Here is a 10542-nt window from a genome sequence, read left to right on the forward strand (position 1 = left end):
AGCAGAAAAAGAGCATTCATGGTATAATGTCTTTATGAGGACAGATCTTATACTTGATTTCTCATGTGAATCAAACTCTTTTATAACACAGTTTTGCCAGATTAAAAGAACAGTATTAGTCTAGTGGCTCAGCAGCCAGGTAGGTCACTGCTCTGTCACATAGGAGACATGGGTTCAAAGGGATGGCAGAGCGATTTACCCGAGAAGTGCATGATTGAAGCTGCAGTCATGGAAAGATCCACTCCTCCCCTCTCACAGAACTGTTTAACTTTGCATTATCTCCTCCCTCAGGCCAGTCATAACCACTCCCCCTCCAGCTCCTTATCGGAAACTGTATCCACCCACTGCTCCCTTACAGACGGTTATCAGGAGGGCTTGAGACCCCGAGTCTTTCAACCATCTGCATTAGCTTGCAATTCTACAGTAGCGATGATTGGGAAGGAGAAGGGAGATTTTGTGAACAGGTCTTGAATTTCAAGACAAAGTTTCTTTGACCATCCAGCTTTGCTACTGCTTGTGCACTGAATCAGTGCAGTCAGATTACCTGTGCTCACGGCGTGTGGATGTCTGAACTGTGCAGCCTGTGAGCAGACAGCATTTGAGACTCTCAGCAGGTGCACGATGTGATAATAAGACTGACAGAGAAGCTCAGATCCCGCTATGCCAGCAGAGTCTCACAGAAGCCTGAAAAGCCCTGTGTGCTCTATATTAAGAACTTATTTCTTGAGCAGTGAAAAGTTTTAGTTCGTTTTGGCTAAAGAAGTTGAAAAAAGAATTAACATAGGCCAAACAAAGTGTTGTCTCTTATTTTGGCCTCACTAAATCAAAATAAGGTGGTTTTTTATTCAGCACAGTTCCCCCCCCCCCCCCCCCCCGCTTGGTCTGAAGCATGGTTGCATGGCACTATGGTTGCAGGCAGCAGATGTTATCTTCACATCAGCTCCATGCAACAGCAAATAGAGTTTGGAGGATGGCTGTAGGATGGCTATATTGTGGACTGGTATAAGCTCAGCACTGCTTGTTACTGATTTAGTAATTTGTGATGCTGCTCAGAGGACATAGTGACAGGGTTTTTTTCTTTCTGAAGTGATATTCAAATGCTTAACAAGATGACTTTTTCTTACAATTCAAGTACAAGTCATTATTTTCTCATTCTTTACAAGCTGTGTGATACAAGACAGAAATCTGTGTATGCTGCAAGTGCAGGCACCAATGTCAGGCAGTCCCACTTCTCTCACTTCCCCTTCACTTGATACAGAGCATACATCTCATTGAGGTACTAAGCACATGAAAACTGAGGGGAAATAACCTATTATTTTAGGAGGTGGAGGATCAAGCACCTGGAACAGTGAAATACTTTGAAAGCACTTCTGTAAATGTTTCAGGCTGTAATATATTAAGCAATTAAGAGGTGTTGGTATTTCTATGCCTGAGGGCATTTAAAACAGGGAAGTCCCCTTTAAAGGCATAAGAGTGGAATGTGTATGGTCCTGTTCTTTAAAAGAAAAACTACCTCTTTTTTTTTCCACCCCCTTTCAGCAAGACGCCCACATTTCAGCTGACTTGCTCTTTCAGCAGAGGAAATGAAGCCAGATTATTTTAATGCTGGTCTAAACAGTTAAAAGAAAAAGATTAAAAAAACCCAAACTTTCCGAAGAATAGAATCAGTTACCTTGAATGCTCTACTCAGGTAACCGAGAAAATGGTTTTGGTTTTAACTTTAATGCATTGCTTGTGTACCCTGGACTGCCAGCACCACAGGTTACTACAGGTCAATTGGTAAATTGCTGATACCAGCTATAACCAACCCTTAAAAAATCCAGTGCCTCTTACATCCTTGCTTCTGTTTTTCTGACAACAATAAATTAGTTGCTGTGCAACATCAAATTAGCATGAGAGACCAAGAACTTTGTACTGACAATTTGGAGCTGAGTACACAGACAATATTAATTGTAGTTAATGAATGTTTGTAATTCTTAGGAAGCTCTTCTTCATGCCCTTTATTTATTTCACGAGAGTGAAATGCAACTTCTTTTAGACAGGTAGACAGCCATGCTCACACATACATGCCCCACACATCTGCAGCCAACATAGGGGTACATTCCGAAAAGACAAGCTCTAGGAAACTTCATAAGAGAAACAAGAAAAAAATTACCTACTGGCCTCTATAGCACTAAGTACACAGATTCTTTGGGAAAACTTTAGTTTCTGTTCTAACATTGTTCATGTTTGCTTTTTCACCAAAATGTTTTTCTGACAAAGAAAGAATAAAAACTAAAAAACTTAATAAAAATCTAAAATTTCTCATCCATGGAAAATGCTTTCTTCAAGTAGATTGTAAGAAAGCAAATACCAGACTTGGCAACTTCTATGTAGTTTTACCCCCAGAGTAATTCTGCCATGCTTTTGCTTTAATCATTTATCTCAGGCAGCCCATCAGATTAACAAGGAAAAAAAAAAAAAGTATTAAAACTTAGTGAGTTACTGGAATCTTCTGGAACTGAAAACTATACAGCTGGTCTGCAACATAATTGGGCACCTTCTATACAAATGTTGATGAGTTTCCAACTATTGTAGTAGCATAGTAAGAAGGCAGATACTGGGCACTGAGCACTGAGCAACTGTTGTCACCAAGCATTCCCATCTTGGCTGCAACCCCACTAACTCAACGAGCAGTTCTGGTCTCCCAGTGCAGAGACAAAGGTTGCTTTGGAGAAGCTGGGAAGCCTGAGAACACCATGTAGATTTAGAACTGGATAGGAGGTATTGTGCAGAGGCCATGCCCATTACTCATCTGCTGGCAACAAACTCTCTTCCTTTTGTCTGGAGAGACGGTAAACTTTCCATGCCATCTGAAAACAGAAGGCCTTTCACAGAGTACAAGAACTCTGCCATCTCAATCATGTGAAAATATTGTAAACACTTTCCCAGCCCCCATTCAGCTGTATGAAAAGCAGAGCTAGAAAACACCAAACAAAACAGGAAGGGAAGGGTGTGCACTGCACACTTTGGTTTCAGTTCTTTTTCACTCTGAATAGGAATTTTGCTTGGAATTTTATTTAATGTTAGTGAAGAGGGTTAAGTAGCTCTTATGGAGAAAATGCAGTTAAAAGCCTATTCTATTTGTTATTTAGAGTGAAAAAAATTACAGTGCTCAGCAGCTTCTCTCCAGCAGAACTCTCAGATTGCCTCTGCAAGAATGAATTTCAAATGTGCTACAGGTCTTGGATTTCTCTTTCAGTCCTTAGGTTGACTCACCCCTACGGACATTTTCTAGGAGGGTCTTCTCTCTGAACATTTAAACACCACAAGTGTTGTATTACTGATATATCTTAAACACAGTGTGTACAGAATGGGAAGGGGTCCACAAAGAAGAATACATTCAGAGAACATCTCTGTGTGTGTACACATGTTTACAAGTCACGATGCACAAGTATGTCATTTGCCCAAAATTGTTGTATTACTCATTTTTCCTGATGACCCTTTCTATACAGGTTGTGCTAGTGTAATTTACCACTAACTCTAGACAGTTGTTTTTACAAGAGATTTCAGTGCTTCACGTAGTTATGTAAAAGTGATGTAGTCCCTTGCTCAAAAAGGTGTGCTCAGCCAGGGACTACTTTAAATTTTGTAGTAACTTTGAACCATGCCTGCACATTAGCGCCCTGATTTTTACTATTTGAAGTATGAGATTTTAATTTAGGTTGGTCAGCTTAACACTGGAGAAGGGCAAAGAAAAATACCTATGCACTTTAATGGGAAATGCACTTTGTTCCTTTATGTAGAAATCTTGCTTTAGAACAAGATTTCTGGTCCAGTTTGGTCCCTGATCCAATTCTGAAAAGGTCAAGAGGAGGCAAATCTGGAAGTATTCCTGTGCCCTCAGGGCAGACCCCCTGCTCCTGACCTAGGAAAGGCTCAGCTGTCACCAGTGACTTCCAGAGCAATGTACCACTGCTATCTTGGAGGGTACTTTTTATGAATATTCAACAAATGGTGTGCACCCGTGGAAGTCAGTCCCTGATAGGCAGTGAGAGCTGACTGCTATAGGAGCACACCATATAGAGGAGAGGCTATTCTACTTGATTTCCTCTTACTCTATGTGGGTGCAGTTTGCTGACTGAAAAGGAGACTTATATAAGGAATGTGAGCTTGTAGACCAGTTTTGCTATGTAAGTGAAGAGCAAATGTAAAAATGCAAATCAAATGATGCATGAACCCACGTACATTCATTCATGCTTGATGTTCTGTTTTCTTCTGGGCATATCCTGCCATGCTGTACCTTTGACATCACTTTGTATGCAGGAGTCCATGTGCACAAGCAGCAGATAAATCTGCAAGTTCACTATACTCTTGGATGCTCCTCAGACCTTTCTTGAGTTTGATTTTGGTGTGCACATTTGGCATCTTAGGACATTCTGCTCTGGCTTCTGCCCTACAAGAGGAAAGGCTATGCCTTCTCCTGTGCTAGAGATACATTCCTTTATGCTGGTGAAAACAGCAGCTACTCAGTAAGTTGACATTCCTGTTCCTGATTTAAGTAGAATTCAAGGACCATAATGAATGAGAAGTTATTACTAAGTAGTGCTAGACGTGGCACATTGGAGAGCAGGTTCTCACCATCTCTCAGTATAAGTATATACATTATGCATCAATCTGGCCTAATTAAGAGTTTTAGAAGTTCAGGACCTGAATTCCATACCTCCAGAATATAAGTGCATATTCATGTGGTTAGTCAGTTACTTAGCCTTTCTATACACACACTAAGAACACAAGATCATAGGTTAGAGAGTGAGGAAAAGTAGTTGCCAATAGTTGAAGCAAGGGCTGATAAACTGACTGGTGTTTTAAATTCACAGATCCATTCCTTGGGCCTGCCTTGCACATGCTATCTTGGTACTTGCCTCCTCCCCTTTCCATTTTATAAAAAGAAACAGCAATAAATTCGAATTTTATGAGACTTCAAACAAAAGCCTTCACTAAAATTGAAAACAAGACATGGATGTAGAAGCATATGGAAGTTTTATGAGAGATCCTAAGTCAATAAAAACCCTGTCTGACTCTACTTCTTTACAATCCAAAACTTACAAGAGACAGATGAAGAAGTTTGCTGTACTATACAGTACTGGTATATCTTCCAGCAAAGAGACATAGTTTTCTTACTCATTCCTCTGATGCAAGGCAGCCCAGTAAGAACTACTCTTAAGATCCATTTTCTGACTTTCTTTATGAAATAGTTCAAAGTTGTACATAGAAGTGAAATACCTTTCTGCTTTGATCCTTAGCATAGCAGTAACCAAGCAGAAGTGACTTCCTAGCCTTTCATACAGTTTTCTTTGGAACTAAACACTGGACCCCCTGAATTCTGTAACCAGCATTGTAAGTATGTTATGGGATAAAAGCAGTTCTGCTTAATTTATATTTTCATCTTTGCTCCAGACTTCAAAGTGATTAATTCTGGTCACTGTGTACAGTTTTACTTCAAGGTGGGTTTTTTTCTACTACTCTCATCCTTACCATTCCTCCCTTCCAGAATGGTGTGGATAAGGGATTTTGTTTAGCTAAACGATAGAGTGCCTATTAAGGACTGTTTTACTTTGTTTTTAAATACAGTACTCTACATTCTGCACATTTCTACCAGACACAGTGGTTTGGAGCTGAAGAACACAGAAAGGGATGAAATTTGGGTCTGGCTTGAAATGATTGCAAAATACTTGAAGAACTTTTAGATTTTTCTTCTCTGAGATGACCCAGGTTTGAGGGCTAAGTTATGGGGATATTTGACATCAGATGTTAGAAGTGACAATCCTGTAGCACATTTTGTTCTGTAAGAAAAAAACGTAGGTTCCATGTTCAGTACCCAAATAAGGCCTAGGAACTGCTAATTTCCATTTATAGAGAATAGAAATTATACTAACCAGTGACGGACAATATTATATTGGCTTAGAAATATACTTCTTTTACATTCCTGCTAAACTGACCAGTTATGTCATGGTTAATACCTGTAGCCATTAAGTCATCCTTGCTTCTCATACACAGTTAAAACTGAATTTAAAGTGCATGCAATGGGATTTGCTCATCGTGCCCCATCCCTCAACTGCCAGAAACAAACAATTCTGAAAAGAAGGTGAGAAAACAAAGGTGAAGATATCTCATCACAGCAAGGGAGTTGTATTTACAGAACAGACATGCTCATGGTCAGGGGAGGCGATATTCCTACAGAGAAGTTGTTAAAAGGCTCTGTGCTTGTAAGATTCATTCCAGTGTGGAAATAAGAATGAAAAAAACACCAACAGCACAGAGAGACACATCTAAAGAGACTTGGGGTTTGCATCTCACTTTAGATATAATCTTGCTGAAACTCAGGAGACCTCTTCTGAGTATGCTGTAACTTAATCACCCTGGAATATCATTCTTAAGGAAAAGGAAAAACAAACACAAACAATATTGTGACAATTCATTAAAAGTTGTTGTTTTTATAATGTCTTACAAAAGTCGATTAATTAGGTCTTCTATCATTACAGAACACTGAAGAGAGAAGAGCTTTTCAGATCTTGAACTGGATTGTGCCTGACTTTCATTTTATTACTGTTTTGAATGTCCCTTGATTACTTCTCCTTATTTTGTTCCCAATCCCTGGTTTCCTGTGTGCAGTCCCCCCAACTTATTGAAGACATTCTCCTCAGGTATCTGTAGAGAAGGTGAAACATTAGTTTTCAGATATCAAAGAAAGTATTAATAATTATTCAAAGGTAGGCCATCTGAAAAACTCAGCTACTGAACAAATATGAACTCTTTCTACTTCCTTTTATGCCATAAAGGATGAACTTAAAAAGGTTAGCAGGTTAATAGTCCACAAAAATTAACTTTACTTTGATGTAGGGCTTTGAAAGTAATGATTGAAAGTGTATTTTCATTTACTACAATAGCTGTAACAAGTTCTGACTTTTTTCAGAGTCTAATCAAAATGGATATTGTCTCACACTTACTATTTTGTCACACAAAATACACATACCTAAGTACTGTCACAATAAAGAACACTATAGAGAAGCTCAAACAGTCCTGTGGGTCTATTAAGGTCTTCTGGATCGCAATCCCAAGCAAACACAAGAACCCTTGTGAAGCATCATGCCTAGTCAGACTTCATAGTTTTCTACCATGGCATTAGGGGGCAATGAATCCCTTTCCAAGGCACATAGTTCTCCTGGGTAGGGCACAAGGGACTAGCACTCCATTCAGCTCTAAGGAGTTTCCTGAAAGGAGGATGGCTAGAAAATCACTGCTGTGGATTTTCCCCTCTATTTCCTGAGGCAAATCTTGCCTCTATTCCTCCCCTCTCTCTCCCTCCAGTTTATGCTGCCTGCTGCCCCAAACATCTATATTCCTCCCTTCCATATGGGAGACGTAAGTCTAAACACAGCTGTAAAGTTCTAAAATCAGCATCAAAGCTCAGTAAAAGCAAGAGGGAAAACCAATATGCTTTGTTAAATAATACTGCCTCAGATCTCAAAAGGTTAGACGATGATAGTAATACCTCCATTTAGTTCTGTATATAAAAAGCATTACCTAACATCCTCACTCAGAACTCCACTGTTTATGAGGTGATGAGAAAAGAATACAGCTCCCTCTTGTCAGTAGGGCATCTCCACTGCCCTGCAGGAAAGTATTTTGCTATATTTCAGATGTATTGAGTCTTCTAGATGTTAGAAAAACAAAACATGCACTGTATGCTCTGGAGCCATCACCACTCAGTCAGCTCATAGGTTTGACAAGGTTACTGAAAACACTTTTACAACACAAGTCTAACCTTTAGGCTGTTTTACTCCTCCACAGGAAGCTGGAAGGATTTAAACAGATTTATCAAATCAGAAATGGAAATATTTATGTTTGGAAACGTTGGTATTTCTAAACATTTCTTATTTCTCTCCTTCCCCACAGATACTGATTCTCAGTCTTTGAGCCATGAGAAGTGGTTTAGAAGTTATTTCTCAGGAAAAAAAGTTTGCCTGCTAAATCACCCTCACTCCCTTCACACAGTTAAGGCTTTCTGCTGCACTACTGATGTTACTACTATCACGATGTACGGGTGTACATATCATGTGTATTTATATGTTTGCGTGTTACATATTCATTTTTTCCCTACATGAGTTTTTAGTTTTACAGGCATCACTGTTTCTGGTCAGTATGAATCCTTATGATGATCTAATATGATCATCTATTTAATGCAAGCTACAGAACTCACCAGTTTAATGACACCCTGATCCCAGTATAGAATCACAGAATGGTTTGGTTTGGAAAGGACCTTAAGATCATACAGTTCTAACCCACTGCCATGGGCTTGGATTCCTCATATTAGACTACGAGGACCCTAAACCATGGTGTTGGCACAGCAATAAAAGGTTTAGGAATTTAAAAGAATACTGAAAGGCACAACAAGACATTTTATTTCTTTTTCATAACTACCCTAAAGTGTCCCTGAGTGGGCAAATCTGCCTCTACATGTGCTGATGTGTAGCAGGATGAATGCAGCCAGAAACGTGCGTGGTAATACTGCTACTCTTCAGCAGGGTAAGGGTCTACTCTTCTATCACAACTGCATATGAAACACTTTTTGCTGTAGCTCCATTTCAGTTGACACTTTGTATTTTACTTGATAACAGGGTAGGCAATGCTCCATATTGCAAGCATGAACAGTGAATGGGGAATACTGTAAATGCTGAACTACTGTTATCATATATTCCAGGGAAATGGGAATGGATTAGCAATTATCACAGTATACAGTCCTCATTTCAGATTACAAAAGAGAAGAGCCAAACTTAAGACTAAATGACACAAACAAGTTCTCTCCTGAAGAAAGTCTACAACTACAAAAGCATAAGCTTTGTTCTTCCTACTAGGTTACTCACCAGGAGACAGACGATAACCCATAGTGTGTTATTTAGCAATAAAGAGATGGGGACCACTGCCTGCAATTCTCCCTCTGTACAGGCCTTGCTGTTTATCGTAACGCATACAGAAAACCTTCTTCAGCATAAGAGGCATCACCTTAGCACACAGAATCACCTGGGCCACCCCTGCACTGTGTAGTCTGTCCAGGGGGCTGGACATGGTGATAGGAATGAAGGCGTATGAGTTATTTACCAATAAAGGCAGCTTGATGCTCCTACACTGTCAACAGAAGGCTCTTTAGAAACAACAGGGTAGGAGCAAAAGACACTGTAAGGTCCAGGCAGGGAATATATTGGTATTTTAGCTAGTGCTCAATAAAACAAAAGCAGAGGAATAAGAAGAAAAACATCACTTATCTCTTGGTACATAACAACCCCCGTATAGTACTGTAATTCAAATTCTGCCCTTGGTGAGTGTTCCAGGCCAGCAGCCAAATAAATTTGTGATTTAAGCATTCCAGAAATACACACACTTTCAAAATTATTATTTCCTTTCCATTGTGTAACCTACTCCCTCCACCAGAGATGGGCTTTGCAACTACAGGTTCCCTGGGACTGTTTCCCCCTTCATGACATTATACCATGAGCAGCTTATCTTTGTGAAATGCCTGGAGGTCAGCAGAGATAAAAAGAAACACACACCACACTTACCTCCTCTGCTAGCGCTTGGCCCGGCTTGTAGCTTTCAGCCTGACTTGTGCTGTTAGACCCAGTTTGAGCCCAAGCAAATTCCAATCCACTCCTCTTTCTGAGGCTCCTATTTATTTAAACAGGTGGAACCAGAATCTCCCAAAGTGCTGCTGCAGCTGAAGCAGCTTATAAAGCAATTATGCTACAGGTGCCAATTAAAAATGTGCAGTGGAGAGCTTCAGGCTGCGGAGGGGTAAAAGCAATGCTGCAGCCCTTTCTAGAGGTTAGAACTGGCAAAGGCAACACTCAGCTGCTCTGTGACTTTCTTAAGCAACCATTAGCTGCAATTGTTGCATAAACTTAATAACAATCAATTTTTACTGAAGCTGTCCCACTGTTCTATGATCTGTCATTAATTTCCCATATGTTCCCCTCACCACTGCTCTGAGGCTGGGCTCAAGTTACAGACTTTGATCAGATTTCTTTACAAGCCAGGACATTTGCTGGCTTGCTTACTAGCTTGAGGCCAGTTATGTTTGAGTGAGGCCCAAGCAAAACAAATGAGATTTGGTGACTTTCCACTGAGTGGGCACCAAATCTGCATGATCCAGGGTTGTTTTTTAAAAGTTTAGATTTTTTTAAGTAGAAGCTCTTTCATTATTTCAGGGGTTTTTCTTAAAGAAAACACAGCTGCTGAGTGAGAAAACTCACTCATATGTTGCTGCATCCCCTTGCTTACTACAAAGCAGAGGTTTTTGTTCTGTTTTCTTTATGCTAATGATAAGGCAATAGTTTCTTGGCTCTATTTCTAATCACAGGTGGGCAAATGCACCAGTATATTTGGAAAGAAAAACCTGATGAGAAGGATAATCAACAAACCATTTTTTTTCCCAGTATTTGCATTAGATAATGAAGTCTAGAGTTTGCTGCTCATTCCAGTTTCATGTGAAACCCTCCTCTCATG

The 10542-nt window shown here is 39.9% G+C and overlaps 1 long non-coding RNA gene across 1 annotated transcript; it reads right to left on the reverse strand.

Moving 5' to 3' along the window:
- Nucleotides 1-2076: 2076 nt before the first annotated feature.
- On the reverse strand, nt 2077-9771 carry LOC133262224 (uncharacterized). Its single transcript, XR_009741252.1, has 3 exons — nt 9600-9771; nt 6340-6414; nt 2077-2852 (listed from the first exon to the last, which is right to left on the reverse strand). It is a non-coding gene; the product is annotated as an uncharacterized LOC133262224 (long non-coding RNA).
- Nucleotides 9772-10542: the final 771 nt, after the last annotated feature.

This window comes from Pezoporus flaviventris, unplaced genomic scaffold (assembly GCF_033815535.1).
Source record: "Pezoporus flaviventris isolate CSIRO_AGI_PZ_B2104156 unplaced genomic scaffold, CSIRO_AGI_Pfla_v1 ptg000209l, whole genome shotgun sequence".
Lineage (NCBI taxonomy): Eukaryota > Metazoa > Chordata > Aves > Psittaciformes > Psittacidae > Pezoporus > Pezoporus flaviventris.